We start from the raw sequence: 12,061 nt of genomic DNA, 5'->3' as shown, positions 1-12,061 counted from the left end.
GAAGTAGATATCCGTACGGCTAAGTGGGTAAGTGTCAGTCTACAGACCTGCCTGTCCTGCTTTCAAAAGTGACTCTTCCGTATCGCTCACAGGACAACGGGCGCACCCCATCAGAAGCAATCAGACGTGACGTGCCGCGCCGCAAGGTTCTATTTTGGGTCTTCTTTCGTTTCTAATACATAAATGATCTTCTACTTGCCGTTTCGGAACATGGAAACTTCGTCCTTTTGGCTCATTATACATCTATAACAACAAAAACTAGTTCTAATCCCCTTACCGAAAAGGAAGCAAACTAAGTACTTGAAAACGTCAACGGATGGTTCGAGGCAAGTGAATTATCGTCGAATTTTGACAAGAGCTTGCGCCTACACTTCACTGCTTCTCATCGAACAAGCTATCAAAATAGCTTTCTGAAACAATGAAATTCAATAAGTTCAAAGTATGAAGACTTTAGGTCTACAGGTAGATCACATCCTTATTTAAAAAACCCACAGCCTAGAACTAATGAAGCATCCACTAATGAGTTGTGGAACAAGTTTTCGAAGAAACTCAACTTCCAGGGGTCGTATGGTAACATTAGAATGCATCAGAGAGTTAAAAGAATTAAAGTGGGATTAATTCTAGAACATCCTACAGAGAAATTCTACAGAAGGTGGTATTTTGACGCCTTCTTCACAATATACACACCTTTTTCAAAAAAAAAAAAAAATAGTAAAAGACAAGGGACTAAATCCTGTACAAACACTTCCAGGGCTTAGCACGAGCACAGATAGGACTCAAATACATGTGTGAAACAAGCAGCAGCAGCATGTCAGGTCTCTTGTGGTTTTGTGGGTGGGGTAGTGGAGTTTAAGAATGGTTTATAGTACAACACTTTCTGTTGGACAGCTTGTTCTACTCCACTGAAGAATATATTCGCAGAATCTCTTAATATTGAATCTCGTACGTTAGTTTACAATCAGCATTATCACGACGGCCTGTCCACTCCCGGTCCAGTCGGCGCCCTACTCTAAAATGGGGTGCATGCAGTCCCACAGACAATCGACCTAGTGCAAGAAAGCCACTAATAATTGGCAACCAATGCTGTACAATCGCAATAAAGTCATGAGATGTTCAATTGACGCTTTTATTAGAGCGTGTTACGCCATTCGGGATTACAACCATCTTCAGACATCACAAACTTCAGTTCCTTCCTAACCAACCAGGCGTACAGCCTTGACAACTCAAAGGTGTCCAATAACATATGACTATAACTGCGACACAAGCAACCCTGAGGCAGAGCGTATACGCAGCAGATGACCAAACCGGCAAACAGACGACTCGTAGAAATCCTTAGGTAACACGGGAGATATTGAATGTAATTTACGAAAGACGAAATTAAAAAAAAAAATGCTGTAAATAAAGCAGGCGAAAGGGAATACAAACAGCTAAAAGAGGAGTTTTATAGGAAGTGCAGAATGGCTAAACAGGAATAACTAAAGGAGAAATGTTAGGATTTAGAAGCATGTATAGCTATGGGAAAGATAGATAGTGTCTACAGGAAAAATAAAGAGGCCTTCGGAGAATAGAGAAACAGCTATATGAACATCAAGAGCTCAGATGGAAAACCAGTCGTAAGCAAAGAAGGGAAACCTGTAAGGTGGAAGGAGTATATAGAGGATTTATACAAGGAACACGTACTTGAAAGCAATATTATAGAAGTGGAAGAGCACGAAGATGAAGATAAGATGGGAGATACGACACTGCGAGAAGAATTTGACAGAGCAGCGACGGAAGTCGAAACAAGGCCCCGAGATTAGACGACATTCTGTCAGAGCCAGCCATGACATAACTCTTCCATTGGGTGTGTAAGGTGGTGAGACAGGTGATATACCTTCAGATTTCAAGAAGAATATAATAATTCCACAGACATCAGGAACTGACAGATGTGGACATTACATTTGTAGACTTAGTATTCAATCTGTTCATTGACCAAGGAGTAAAGTAAACCAAAGAAAATTTTTTAATACGAATTAAAGTTCAAAGAATAGAAATCAAAACTTTGAGGTTTACCGATGACATTGTAATTCTGTCAGAGATACCAAGGAACTTGGAAGAGCAGTTGAACAGAATGGACAATGCGTGAAAGGAGAGTGTGCGACGGGGTGTGCGATGAACACCAACAGAAGCAAGACAAGGATCATGGAATGCAGTCGAGTTAAATCAGGTGCTACCGAGGGAATTATATTAGGAAATGAGACTTTGAAAGTAGTAGATGAATTTTGCTATTTGGACAGCAAAATAAATGATGGCCGACGAGAGAGGATATAAAATGTCGACTGGCAATGGCAAGGAAAATGTCCCTGAAGCAGAAGAATTTGTTAACACTGAATATAGATTTAAATGTTAAGATATCTTTTCTGAAAGTATTTGTATTTGTGGACGTATGTGTATGGAATGTAGCCATGTGTCGAACTAAAACATGGATGGTAAACAGTTTAGACTAGAAGAGAATAGACGCTTTTGAAATGTGGTGCTACAGAAGAATGCTCAAGATTAGATGAGCAGATCAGTTAAATAATGAGAAGGTACTGAATAGAATTAGAGCGGAATGAAATTTATTGAATAACATGACTAAAAGAAGACATCTGCTGATAGGACAAATTCTGAGCCATCAAGCTCCTACCAGCCTAAACTGGTAGTAGCTTGATGGCTCAGAATGTGTCCTTTCAGCAGATGTCTTCTTTTAGTCATTTTGTTCAATGAATTTGGAGGGAATTGTGGCGGGGGGGGGGGGGTAAAAATTCGTAGAGGGATACCAAGAGATCAATACTGTAAGAATATTCAGAAAGATGTAGTTTGCAGTAGTTATTCGGAGACGAAGACAATTGCACAGGATAGAGTAGCATGGAGAACAGCATCAGATGAGTCTTCGGACTACACCACTGAAACGAAGGAATAACAATATAACTCGAAAATTTGTTAATTTTTCTCTATCAGCTCAGGATAGCTGGACAAATGCCAGGAGTCAGGGATGACTAAGCAAATAATATTTACCAAGGCATTAAATCTGCAGTACCGGGTGCAGACATTGAGGCTATGGCCAAAAAACAGCCCAGAAGGATCAGATCGAACGACCTGTGGTGGTTCGAGGTACGTGGGAGAATAGCGGAGGAGAAACAGATGGCATATCATAAAAGAAATTTAGCTCTGAGCACTATGGGACTTAACATCTATGGTCATCAGTCCCCTAGAACTTAGAACTACGTAAACCTAACCAACCTAAGGACATCACACAACACCCAGTCATCACGAGCAGAGAAAATTCCTCACCCCGCCGGGAATCGAACCCGGGAACCCGGCCGCGGGAAGCGAGAACGCTACCGCAGGACAACGAGGTGCGGACGGCATATCATCGATGGCTAATAACGAAATCCGACATGTCTCGTTGTATAGAGGGCAAAGAGCAAAGACTCCCAGGACGCAATAAGTAAAGCCAAGAACGAGGCATGCCAGAGTGCTGCAGCAGACATTGAGATGACAATGGGAAAGCACAGCGCGAACAACGCGTAGAATGCCCTCGAGACATGATGCAATTTCGAAACAAATAGCAGAGTCAGCACTCTTCGCGAACTCATGGAGAAACAAACGACTAGAGGTACAGTTGCTTATTTAATCTTAGCAGATCTGCAAAAAAACTTGTGATAACCGCTCCACAGAACAGGTTGTGCACCATCATGATAATTGCGGTAGTACCGCATACATTTGTTAAACAAAGTTACACAGCAACTCTGTACATGCTGTGCTAGTAAGGTTGAAGAACATTATTTAAATAATGACAAATGTAATGTTGTGGCTTAAACCATTTTAACCGTTATCCGTGAAGGTGGTCCACGACTGAAACCGGTCGATATTTTGGTTAAAAATGAAAATAAAATAAAAGCGGTTGATGGTCAACATTAATGTTGGAAAGGACTAAGACAAGGATAAATTTAGACAAATTGCCTATGAAACGCAGCGATCTGATGCTATATATAGATTAAAATCGACAGTCGTGGTCGCAACAATGTTATAAATTTAGACAACATTGTCTATGGAGTACAGGGACCTGACGCTATACTTAGGTCAAAATCAACTGTCGCAATAGTATTATTGCGATCTCGAATGTTGATTTTAACCTAAGACAAGGATGCTCTGTAGCGCCTGCCTTGTTCAGCAACTCGTTCGAGGTAGACCTTAAGAGAGGGAGAAATAGGTGCTGCGGGATGGGGGCGACGACAGAAGATACAACTTTGCGCAACCTCTCTTCGCTGACGATCGGGTTGTTGTAGTCACAGATAGGGATGTCGCAAGGTACATGCTGCGAAAGGTGTGCGCTGTACCAACTCGCTCCCGACGTCATCTACAGGTATCTTATGACGAAATTTTTTAATGGATAAGGAATTCTTATTTTTTATACAGTTGATGTCGTGATCGTATATTGCCGCGCCGCAGGTGCACAATCGTATTCTCACCGGAAGCAAAACGAACCCGCATTAATCTTCATGCAGTAATTCTCCTTCCATTCAGCCCAATTCGTCATTAGTAGACCATTTTCGCTAACAAGAAGTAGAATCGGGAAATTTTAGACGTACAATGCTGAATTCCCTTCGCGGGTAAATATTTTGCGATTTTTGTGAAACAAACAAAGTCTCAATAAATCAATTTTCAAAAAGTTCGTTAACCGCTGGTTGCAGTTTCTTCTTTCATGTTCATTTGTAGCGATAATTTCTTCCGATGAGCCTTTCTATAGTGCAGAGGCGTTTAAATAACTGTCTCCCTTAACTTTTACACTACAAACTTCGTTAATTAGCTTAACTATCAATATTGAAACCAAATACGAACCCGGTCACAGATAAACCGTCCACCAAGAATCGCAAGAATGCGTACGCAAATTTCAATTTAGTATTTATAACTGAGAGATTAAAATTACTGCAATAAACTTAGAGCATTCACAGTTAGTTTCTATAAACCCTTGTCCAGGTTAAATGCCGTTAAGCGTTCAACTTTGAATCGCTCGGCCCAAAATTAACGTAAACCAAATGCGAAACTTTTTAATAACTCTCATTTTTGCCCATGAAATAATGAATGAGTACTGAATTAATTAGACAGTTCCTGATATTTCACTGGGTCCAGAACGCGATTTAACTCTGACATGGTAATTAATCATCCAAGTTGATTCAATATTCGCTATGAGATGTACTGCTATTACTGTCATCACATGCGATGCGTAAAAACATTTAACGTCAGCGTCATTCATTTAAATCATTCCTAGATTTCATCCGAACTGTAAGAAATTCCATCGAAGTTGGTTAATAAGTCGACTTTTTAATATCAGTCGTAAAATATTATATAGCTCCGCATGAGACTATCATTCGCTCAGTAGTGCATCATATTTTATTAATTAAAGTTTTTAAGTAAAAAACTTTTAATGCCCAGATTGCAATTTTCCTATTACAATGAACTCTTTCAGGCCCTCTGGCTACAACTGTGTACATTAATTTCACGGTGTATTAGCTGGAACAGATATATTTTTTGCCACTGGGAACCTGGGGTACACATTTGTGAATGTTCAGTCCTTTCACCTTGTTCCAGTGCTGCCAACTGTACAGTTGTATACTGTGATTGTTATTTTGCACGACCATTTTATTTATAGCAGTAGAGAATATTTCATCATTGGCTATTTTAGTCCATAAATTGAGGCCATGTGTAGAAAGTATATTTTGAAATAGGTACATATTTTTGTATGAATCACATAAAGAAAAATTTTCCTTCCTCTAGAGATGGTTAAAGTATGAAAACTAATTTTCGTTGCTATCTTCAACCATCTTCAGATGTGTGAACAGATGGAGGAAAAGTAACCTAATAAAATTTCGTACACTCAAGTGGGATACACAAACACTATAAATGCTGACCAAAAAATGTGAGGGGAGCCAGTTCTAATAGTTAATGTCAACATTTGACAAATCCATTTAACATTGTAGTATAAAATAAGTTGATGCTTATAAAATAATGTAAAAAAGCAGTGAACATGCATAGGAAAACATAATTAGCTGTAGTCATGCAATGACATGCGTTCGTAAACACAAAGACAGTACGTTGTTTAAAGACATCACCGTGAGGAAGCCTGATTGTAGACCTGCAGAAAGAATTTTAGACCAGAAATCTCAGAGCTATGTCCACATCCAAGTGAATTTTGAATTTATAGAGATAGCGAGTCAATACAGAATCCCTGCTTTGTAATTTTAACTTGGTGCCATTGTAATATTTAAAGATTTAACATTCACTTCGATGTAGGCATAAACCTTTTAAGATTTCTGGTCTAAAACTTTTCCGACAGATGTATAACATGGCTTCCTCAGGGTGATGTTTTTAAACTGCGTACTGGCATTGTCTGGATATTAACGATAGGCTTTAATTAGAGGAAGACATTTCTGAGAATGTACGTTTGAAGCATAGCATTGTGTGGTAGTGCAATATGAACTGTGGGAAAACGGAACAGAAGAGAATCGAAGCACTTCAGATCTGGTGCTGCAGACGAATGTTGAAAATTAGATGGAGTGATAAGCTATGGAATGAGGTTCTCCGCCGAATCGGAGAAGAAAGGAATGCGTTACAAAAATGAGAAGTAGAAGGGACAGGATGCGAGGATATATGTTAAGACATGAAGAATGGCTTCCATGGTACTAGAGGGAACTATAGACGCCAAAAACTGTAAAGAAAGAGACTGTAATACATCCAGCAAATAATTGAGGACGTAAGTTGCTAGTAGTACTCCGAGATTTCCCCCGTGCATGTTTCACTATTATTTTTCCTTCCTTCTGTTTCCTTTACGACTATCGAATACCAGTTGGCATCAGTCCTGTAATACTCCGCATAATGTTTTTTTTTTCATCTTGTCGTACACGGTTTGAAGCTCTTAATCATCTGCTAGGGACTTCTTTCCACATCCCACAGATCCGAGTGTTTCAGGGAATGCGACTAACGTGATTTAACGTAAGGACATAATAAGGAGAGGTAGGTATCGTTCGCGAGACGAGACGAGAACACGTCGTGCGTGTTGCCTGCGCCGCCTCCCGCGGCTCTTCTGGGAAGAGCAGAAGAAAGCCGGCCGCCTCTACCTGCTGCTGGGTCGCCGCCGCCATGCCTGCGATGCGAAGCGATGCGATGCGAGGCCGCTCAATTGAAACGTCCGGCCGGGCCGGGCAGCTCCAATAAAAGCGGACGCCGCCACAGGCGAGCAGCGGGCGGCACAAAAAAACGGGAGAGAGCCACAGACCGAGCCTGCAGCCTACAGCCTACCCTGGTCCCTGGCCGGGCTGCGGGCCGCCCTTTTACGATCCCCCGCTCTGCTCTGCTCCACTCACGATAGCAAAGGCCCAGGCCGCAGCTGTAATGGCCAATTAGCCCGCATCCAGCGTCGAGCCTGCGCCGACCACTACTAAAAAGTAATTGGCCTTTCTTCCCCGGATCTCCGTGAACGCCCCAGTGTCATCAATCGTGGATGCCTTCTCAAGTCTGCCACTGTTAATTCAGTACATACTCAGAATCTATGAGAGCGACGATTAGAGCATCGACAGCTACGTTTGCGACTGTAAACTGCAAACCACTGATCTGCATTGCAGAGGGTGCTTCATCTACATCTACATGGATAATCTGCAAAACACATTTAAGTACCTGGCAGTGTTCTTCGAACAACCTTCACAAGCCTTGATTATTCCAGTCTCGTATAGCTCTCGGAAAGAAACACCTATATGAGCTGTCGGGGGAACACAATAGTATAAGCCATCGCCGTGTATTTTGCGGTAGAGGGCTATGACACCACCTGTGGGATGCACAATGCAGTAAACTTACTAGTAGTTCCAAATTCACTCAACAGATTTCAGGGAGGAGATTAATGGTAGGCGCCACTGTCCGTCTGTTGCGGAAACATAATGGTAGGTGACAGAGAGAATGGCGGCAAGTAAAAACATCTCCGAGATTATGACATCAGTGAACATGGCAGTAAATGAGAAATATACTTCCAATGATACTAATATCTTCGAGAGGGATCCAGAATACATTCCTAACCATTCAGATGACTCAGAGGTATGTTATTTAGTAAATATACTGTCTTTAGTACGTTTCACGAACATAATGGTAAGTGCATGTACATACCATTATGTTCCTGAAGTACGTTAATTTTGAGGTTATTTTAGAATGGCTACATTTATTTGGCCAAGTAGTGTGTGAATGCGTATTTCTCATTTATATTGTTACATGTAATAATAATAATAATAATAATAATAATAATGGTAACAGTAGTAGTAGTAGTTTTCGTTGTTATACAGGTTAATAGCGAATCAGATCATATTGCCCAAAACAACGAACAGTGTATCGCTCCTGCAGAAACCATTCAGGAACAGACAAAGAGGTCGTCTCGGAAAAGGTGCTGCTGTGGCCAAAATAAGAACTGGAACATGGTACTGCTTTGGAAATATCTAATTTCAACTGGTACATTTCGTGTGATTGAACACCACTTCCCCGTGAGCGGGCACACAATGTTGCCGTCCAATAGCGATTTCGGGACAATTGAAAATTACGTTCGCCGAGAAGCACAAGATGTGTACAGTCCAGATCAGTGGTGCGAGACCATCAATAAGTCGGCTAAGAAGAATCCATTGCTTGCATATAATATGAAAAGAGAGGATTTCTATCAAATACGATACTCTAAAGAAGCATTTGTCTTCAGAAAGAAGACAGTTGATGGTCGAGATGTCAACCTAATGAAAGTGTGGAGGTGGAAGGTGACCTCCGAATATCCATCATCTTTCTTCATCAGCGAGACATTTTGTCATGACATTTGGCATGAAAGAAGCTTCAGGAAACTTGGAAGGCAAGGACCAGTTCCTATGCTTCGGCTTAAATACAATGGGCAAAGGCTTATTGAAAAGAAAAAAGTTACTGACGTCCTGTCGCTCCTAAATTACATACCTCCTGTCCACCATGGAGTTATCCTGTCACTAAAGCCAACTGTTTTGGATGAAAAAGACATTAGTAATGAAAGTGATGAATGATTTTGCAGTTTCAGTAAAGTGTTGAGGACTTACTGTAAAATTTAATATGTAATGTTTTATCAGTATGTGTTGTTAATGGTGTATGTTAATGTAATAATTTTTGTATATTTGAGTTGTTTTAGTCAGTTCTGAGTTTCATTTATGTCTGTATAGAAGAAGATAGATGTTAGAATCACTACAGAATAAAAGGACTGTTCAAAAAAATTATTCAGATTTGCAGATCAATTGAAACTATAGATGCGCTGAATCTCGAAACTATGATTTTGGCGCTTACCATTTTGTTCCCCGAGCAGCTCATATATTTCCGTACGAGCTCTGATTTCCCTTATTTTATCGTGGTGATCGTTCCTCCCTATGTAGGTCGGTGTCAACAAACTATTTTCGCACTCGGAGGAGGAAGTTGGTGATGGGAATTTCGTGAGAAGATTCCGTCGCAACGAAAAACGCCTTTCTTTTAATGATTTCCAGCCCAGACCCTGCATCATTTCTGTGAGATTCTCTCCCATATTTTGCGATAATCCAAAACGTGCTGCCCTCTTTGAACTTTTTCGATGTACTCCGTCAGTCCTATCTGATAAGTATTCCACACCGCGCAGCAGTATTCTAAAAGAGGACAGACAAGCGTAGTGTAGGCAGTCTCCTTAGTATGTCTGTTACATTTTCCAAGTGTCCTGCCAATAAAACTCTGCCTTTGGTTAGCCTAACCAACAACATTTTCTATGAGTTCTTTCCAATTTAAGTTGTTCTTAATTGTAATACCTAGGTATTTAGTTGAATTTACGACTTTTGGATTAGATCGATTTATCGTGTAACCGAAGTTCGAGTTCCTTTTAGCACTCATGTGGATGACCTCACACTTTTCGTTATTCAGGGTCCACTGCCAATTTTCGCACCATTCAGATATTTTTTTCTAAATCGTTTAGCAGTTTGTTTTGATCTTCTGATGACTTTATTAGTCGATAAACGACAGCGTCATCTGCAAACAACCGAAGACGGCTGCTCAGATTGTCTCCCAAATCGTTTGTATAGATAAGGAACAGCAAAGGGCCTATAACACTGCCCTGGCGAACGCCTGTAATCACTTCTATTTTACTCGATCACTTTCCGTCAATTGCTACGAACTCTAACCTCACTGACAGGAAATCGCAAATCCAGTTACATAACTGAGACGATATTCCAGAAGCACGCAATGTCACTAAGAACCGCTTGTGTGGTACAGTGTCAAAAGCATTCGGGAAATCCAGGAATGTGGTAGAGATCTGAAATCCTTTGTCAATAGCACTCAGCCTGTAATTTAGTGGATTACTCCTACTACCTTTCTTGAATACTGGTGTGACCTGTGAAACTTTCCAGCTTCTCGCTGTACCAATTATTAGAGGTACCTCCCGCTGTATTAGTGCAAGGAAATCTGGCAGAATGCCCGCTTAGATATCCCTGTGCGCATTATGATTTTTTTAAACTTGTCTTCGCAGACGCGAAGGCAGCAAAACGTAGGGGATTGTAGCGTATCCACATATTCCTCACTACTGGCCCCGCAAGCACTGTTAAGTAGGATTTGGTGTGACAGTTGGGGTCTATTGTCGGCCGCCTGTCACTGTAGGTATGGCAGCAACTTCGTGACGTCCCGTCACGTGTCAAACAAACACGTGACCATTCGTGCTGCGTCAGTCTGTCCTATGCGAGTCTCTGCATAACCACCACAACGTATACAGCCATTTGAATCTGGTTACTGTATTTGAGCCGTGGTCTTCCTCTTCAATTTGTACCCTCCGTACTTCCCTCGGTTACCAAACTAACAATTCCTTGACGCTGCGAGATATGTCCTACCAGTCAACCCCTTTCTTGCAGTCAATTTCTGCCGTATTCTGGTTTCACTCTCATACGATTCAGTGTGTCCTTATAGTTTGTTCTATCTACGCACGTAGTCTTCAGCATTTTCCTACGATTTGCATACTTTCAATATCCAAAGTTAATCCAGTTCGCTATGTTCCCATACACTTGAGCAGTAATAAGTATGGTTCGCACGCGTACCTTGTGAGCCCTCTGACTGCATTTCGCTAGTACCCTCCCGATGAACTGGTGTTGCGCCTGCTATAGCCAGCATTTAGCGTATACGATGTATCTGTTTCCCCGCCTTCACATATCGTTACAGCCAGCTATTTGCATGAGCTGACGGATTCCAGCTGTAGCTCAACATTATTGTAATCATAGGGTACTACATCTTTGGTTTTGATGAAGTGCACATATTTACGTTCATGAATATTTCAAGCGAGAAACCAGTCCATGCACAACTTTGAAATCTTATGAAGATCTGACTGAAAGTTTGTGCAGTTCTTTTGAGGTAGTTCTCATAGGTAACTTCATCAAGCGCGAAAAGTCTGGTATTACTCATCAGATGAAGAAGGCAGCCCCTTCACGACCGATCTAACAAAAATGACTGGCGGTTTCTTGCAGCAGCACTGCATTCTGACGCGGAAAGTCGCAAATGCTTTCCGCCGTACGTCAAATTACACAAAGTCGCCTGCGGATCATAAAACACTTAATTTCTTCCTCGTGTAAGGAAAATCCTGCTATATCTTCAGCGTGTTTGCTGTTTGACGTCTATACACAGTGCGGGTAATTCAGTTGATCATTACCAGAGCAAGACGTAATATAACCTAGTGGCTCCATCGTATAGTGTTGCAAGAAACTGCCAATGCTAGCCAGTAAAAACAGTTACGTAAGAGATTTCACCATTCATTTGAGTCCGTAAGGATTTAGATGATGAAGTCAGTGCTCCAGTTTTATGTTTCGAGTTTTGTGGAAGTTTATTGGGTATGACGTCTGTCTGCGTGCTGTTCTGCCTCTGTTTTTCCCTGCATTAGTCTTTTTGCGTGTTCCCACTGCACTAGAAAGTCGGAAAATCCTTAGAATTTAGATGCTGATGTTATATTTTGTGATTCCTTCAAAACATAGAAAGTCGCATACTCATCATTCAGAGTGGTAAA

At 41.2% G+C, this 12,061-nt stretch overlaps 1 protein-coding gene across 2 annotated transcripts in view; it reads right to left on the bottom strand.

The window, feature by feature from the left end:
• LOC126281326 (homeobox protein CHOX-CAD) overlaps positions 1–12,061 on the bottom strand; it is a 312,230-nt gene that overhangs the window by 42,416 nt on the left and 257,753 nt on the right. The window lies entirely within an intron of this gene.

The sequence above is a fragment of the Schistocerca gregaria genome, chromosome 7 (assembly GCF_023897955.1).
Source record: "Schistocerca gregaria isolate iqSchGreg1 chromosome 7, iqSchGreg1.2, whole genome shotgun sequence".
Classification (NCBI taxonomy): Eukaryota; Metazoa; Arthropoda; class Insecta; order Orthoptera; family Acrididae; genus Schistocerca; species Schistocerca gregaria.
This window is presented reverse-complemented; position numbering and strand designations above follow the sequence as displayed.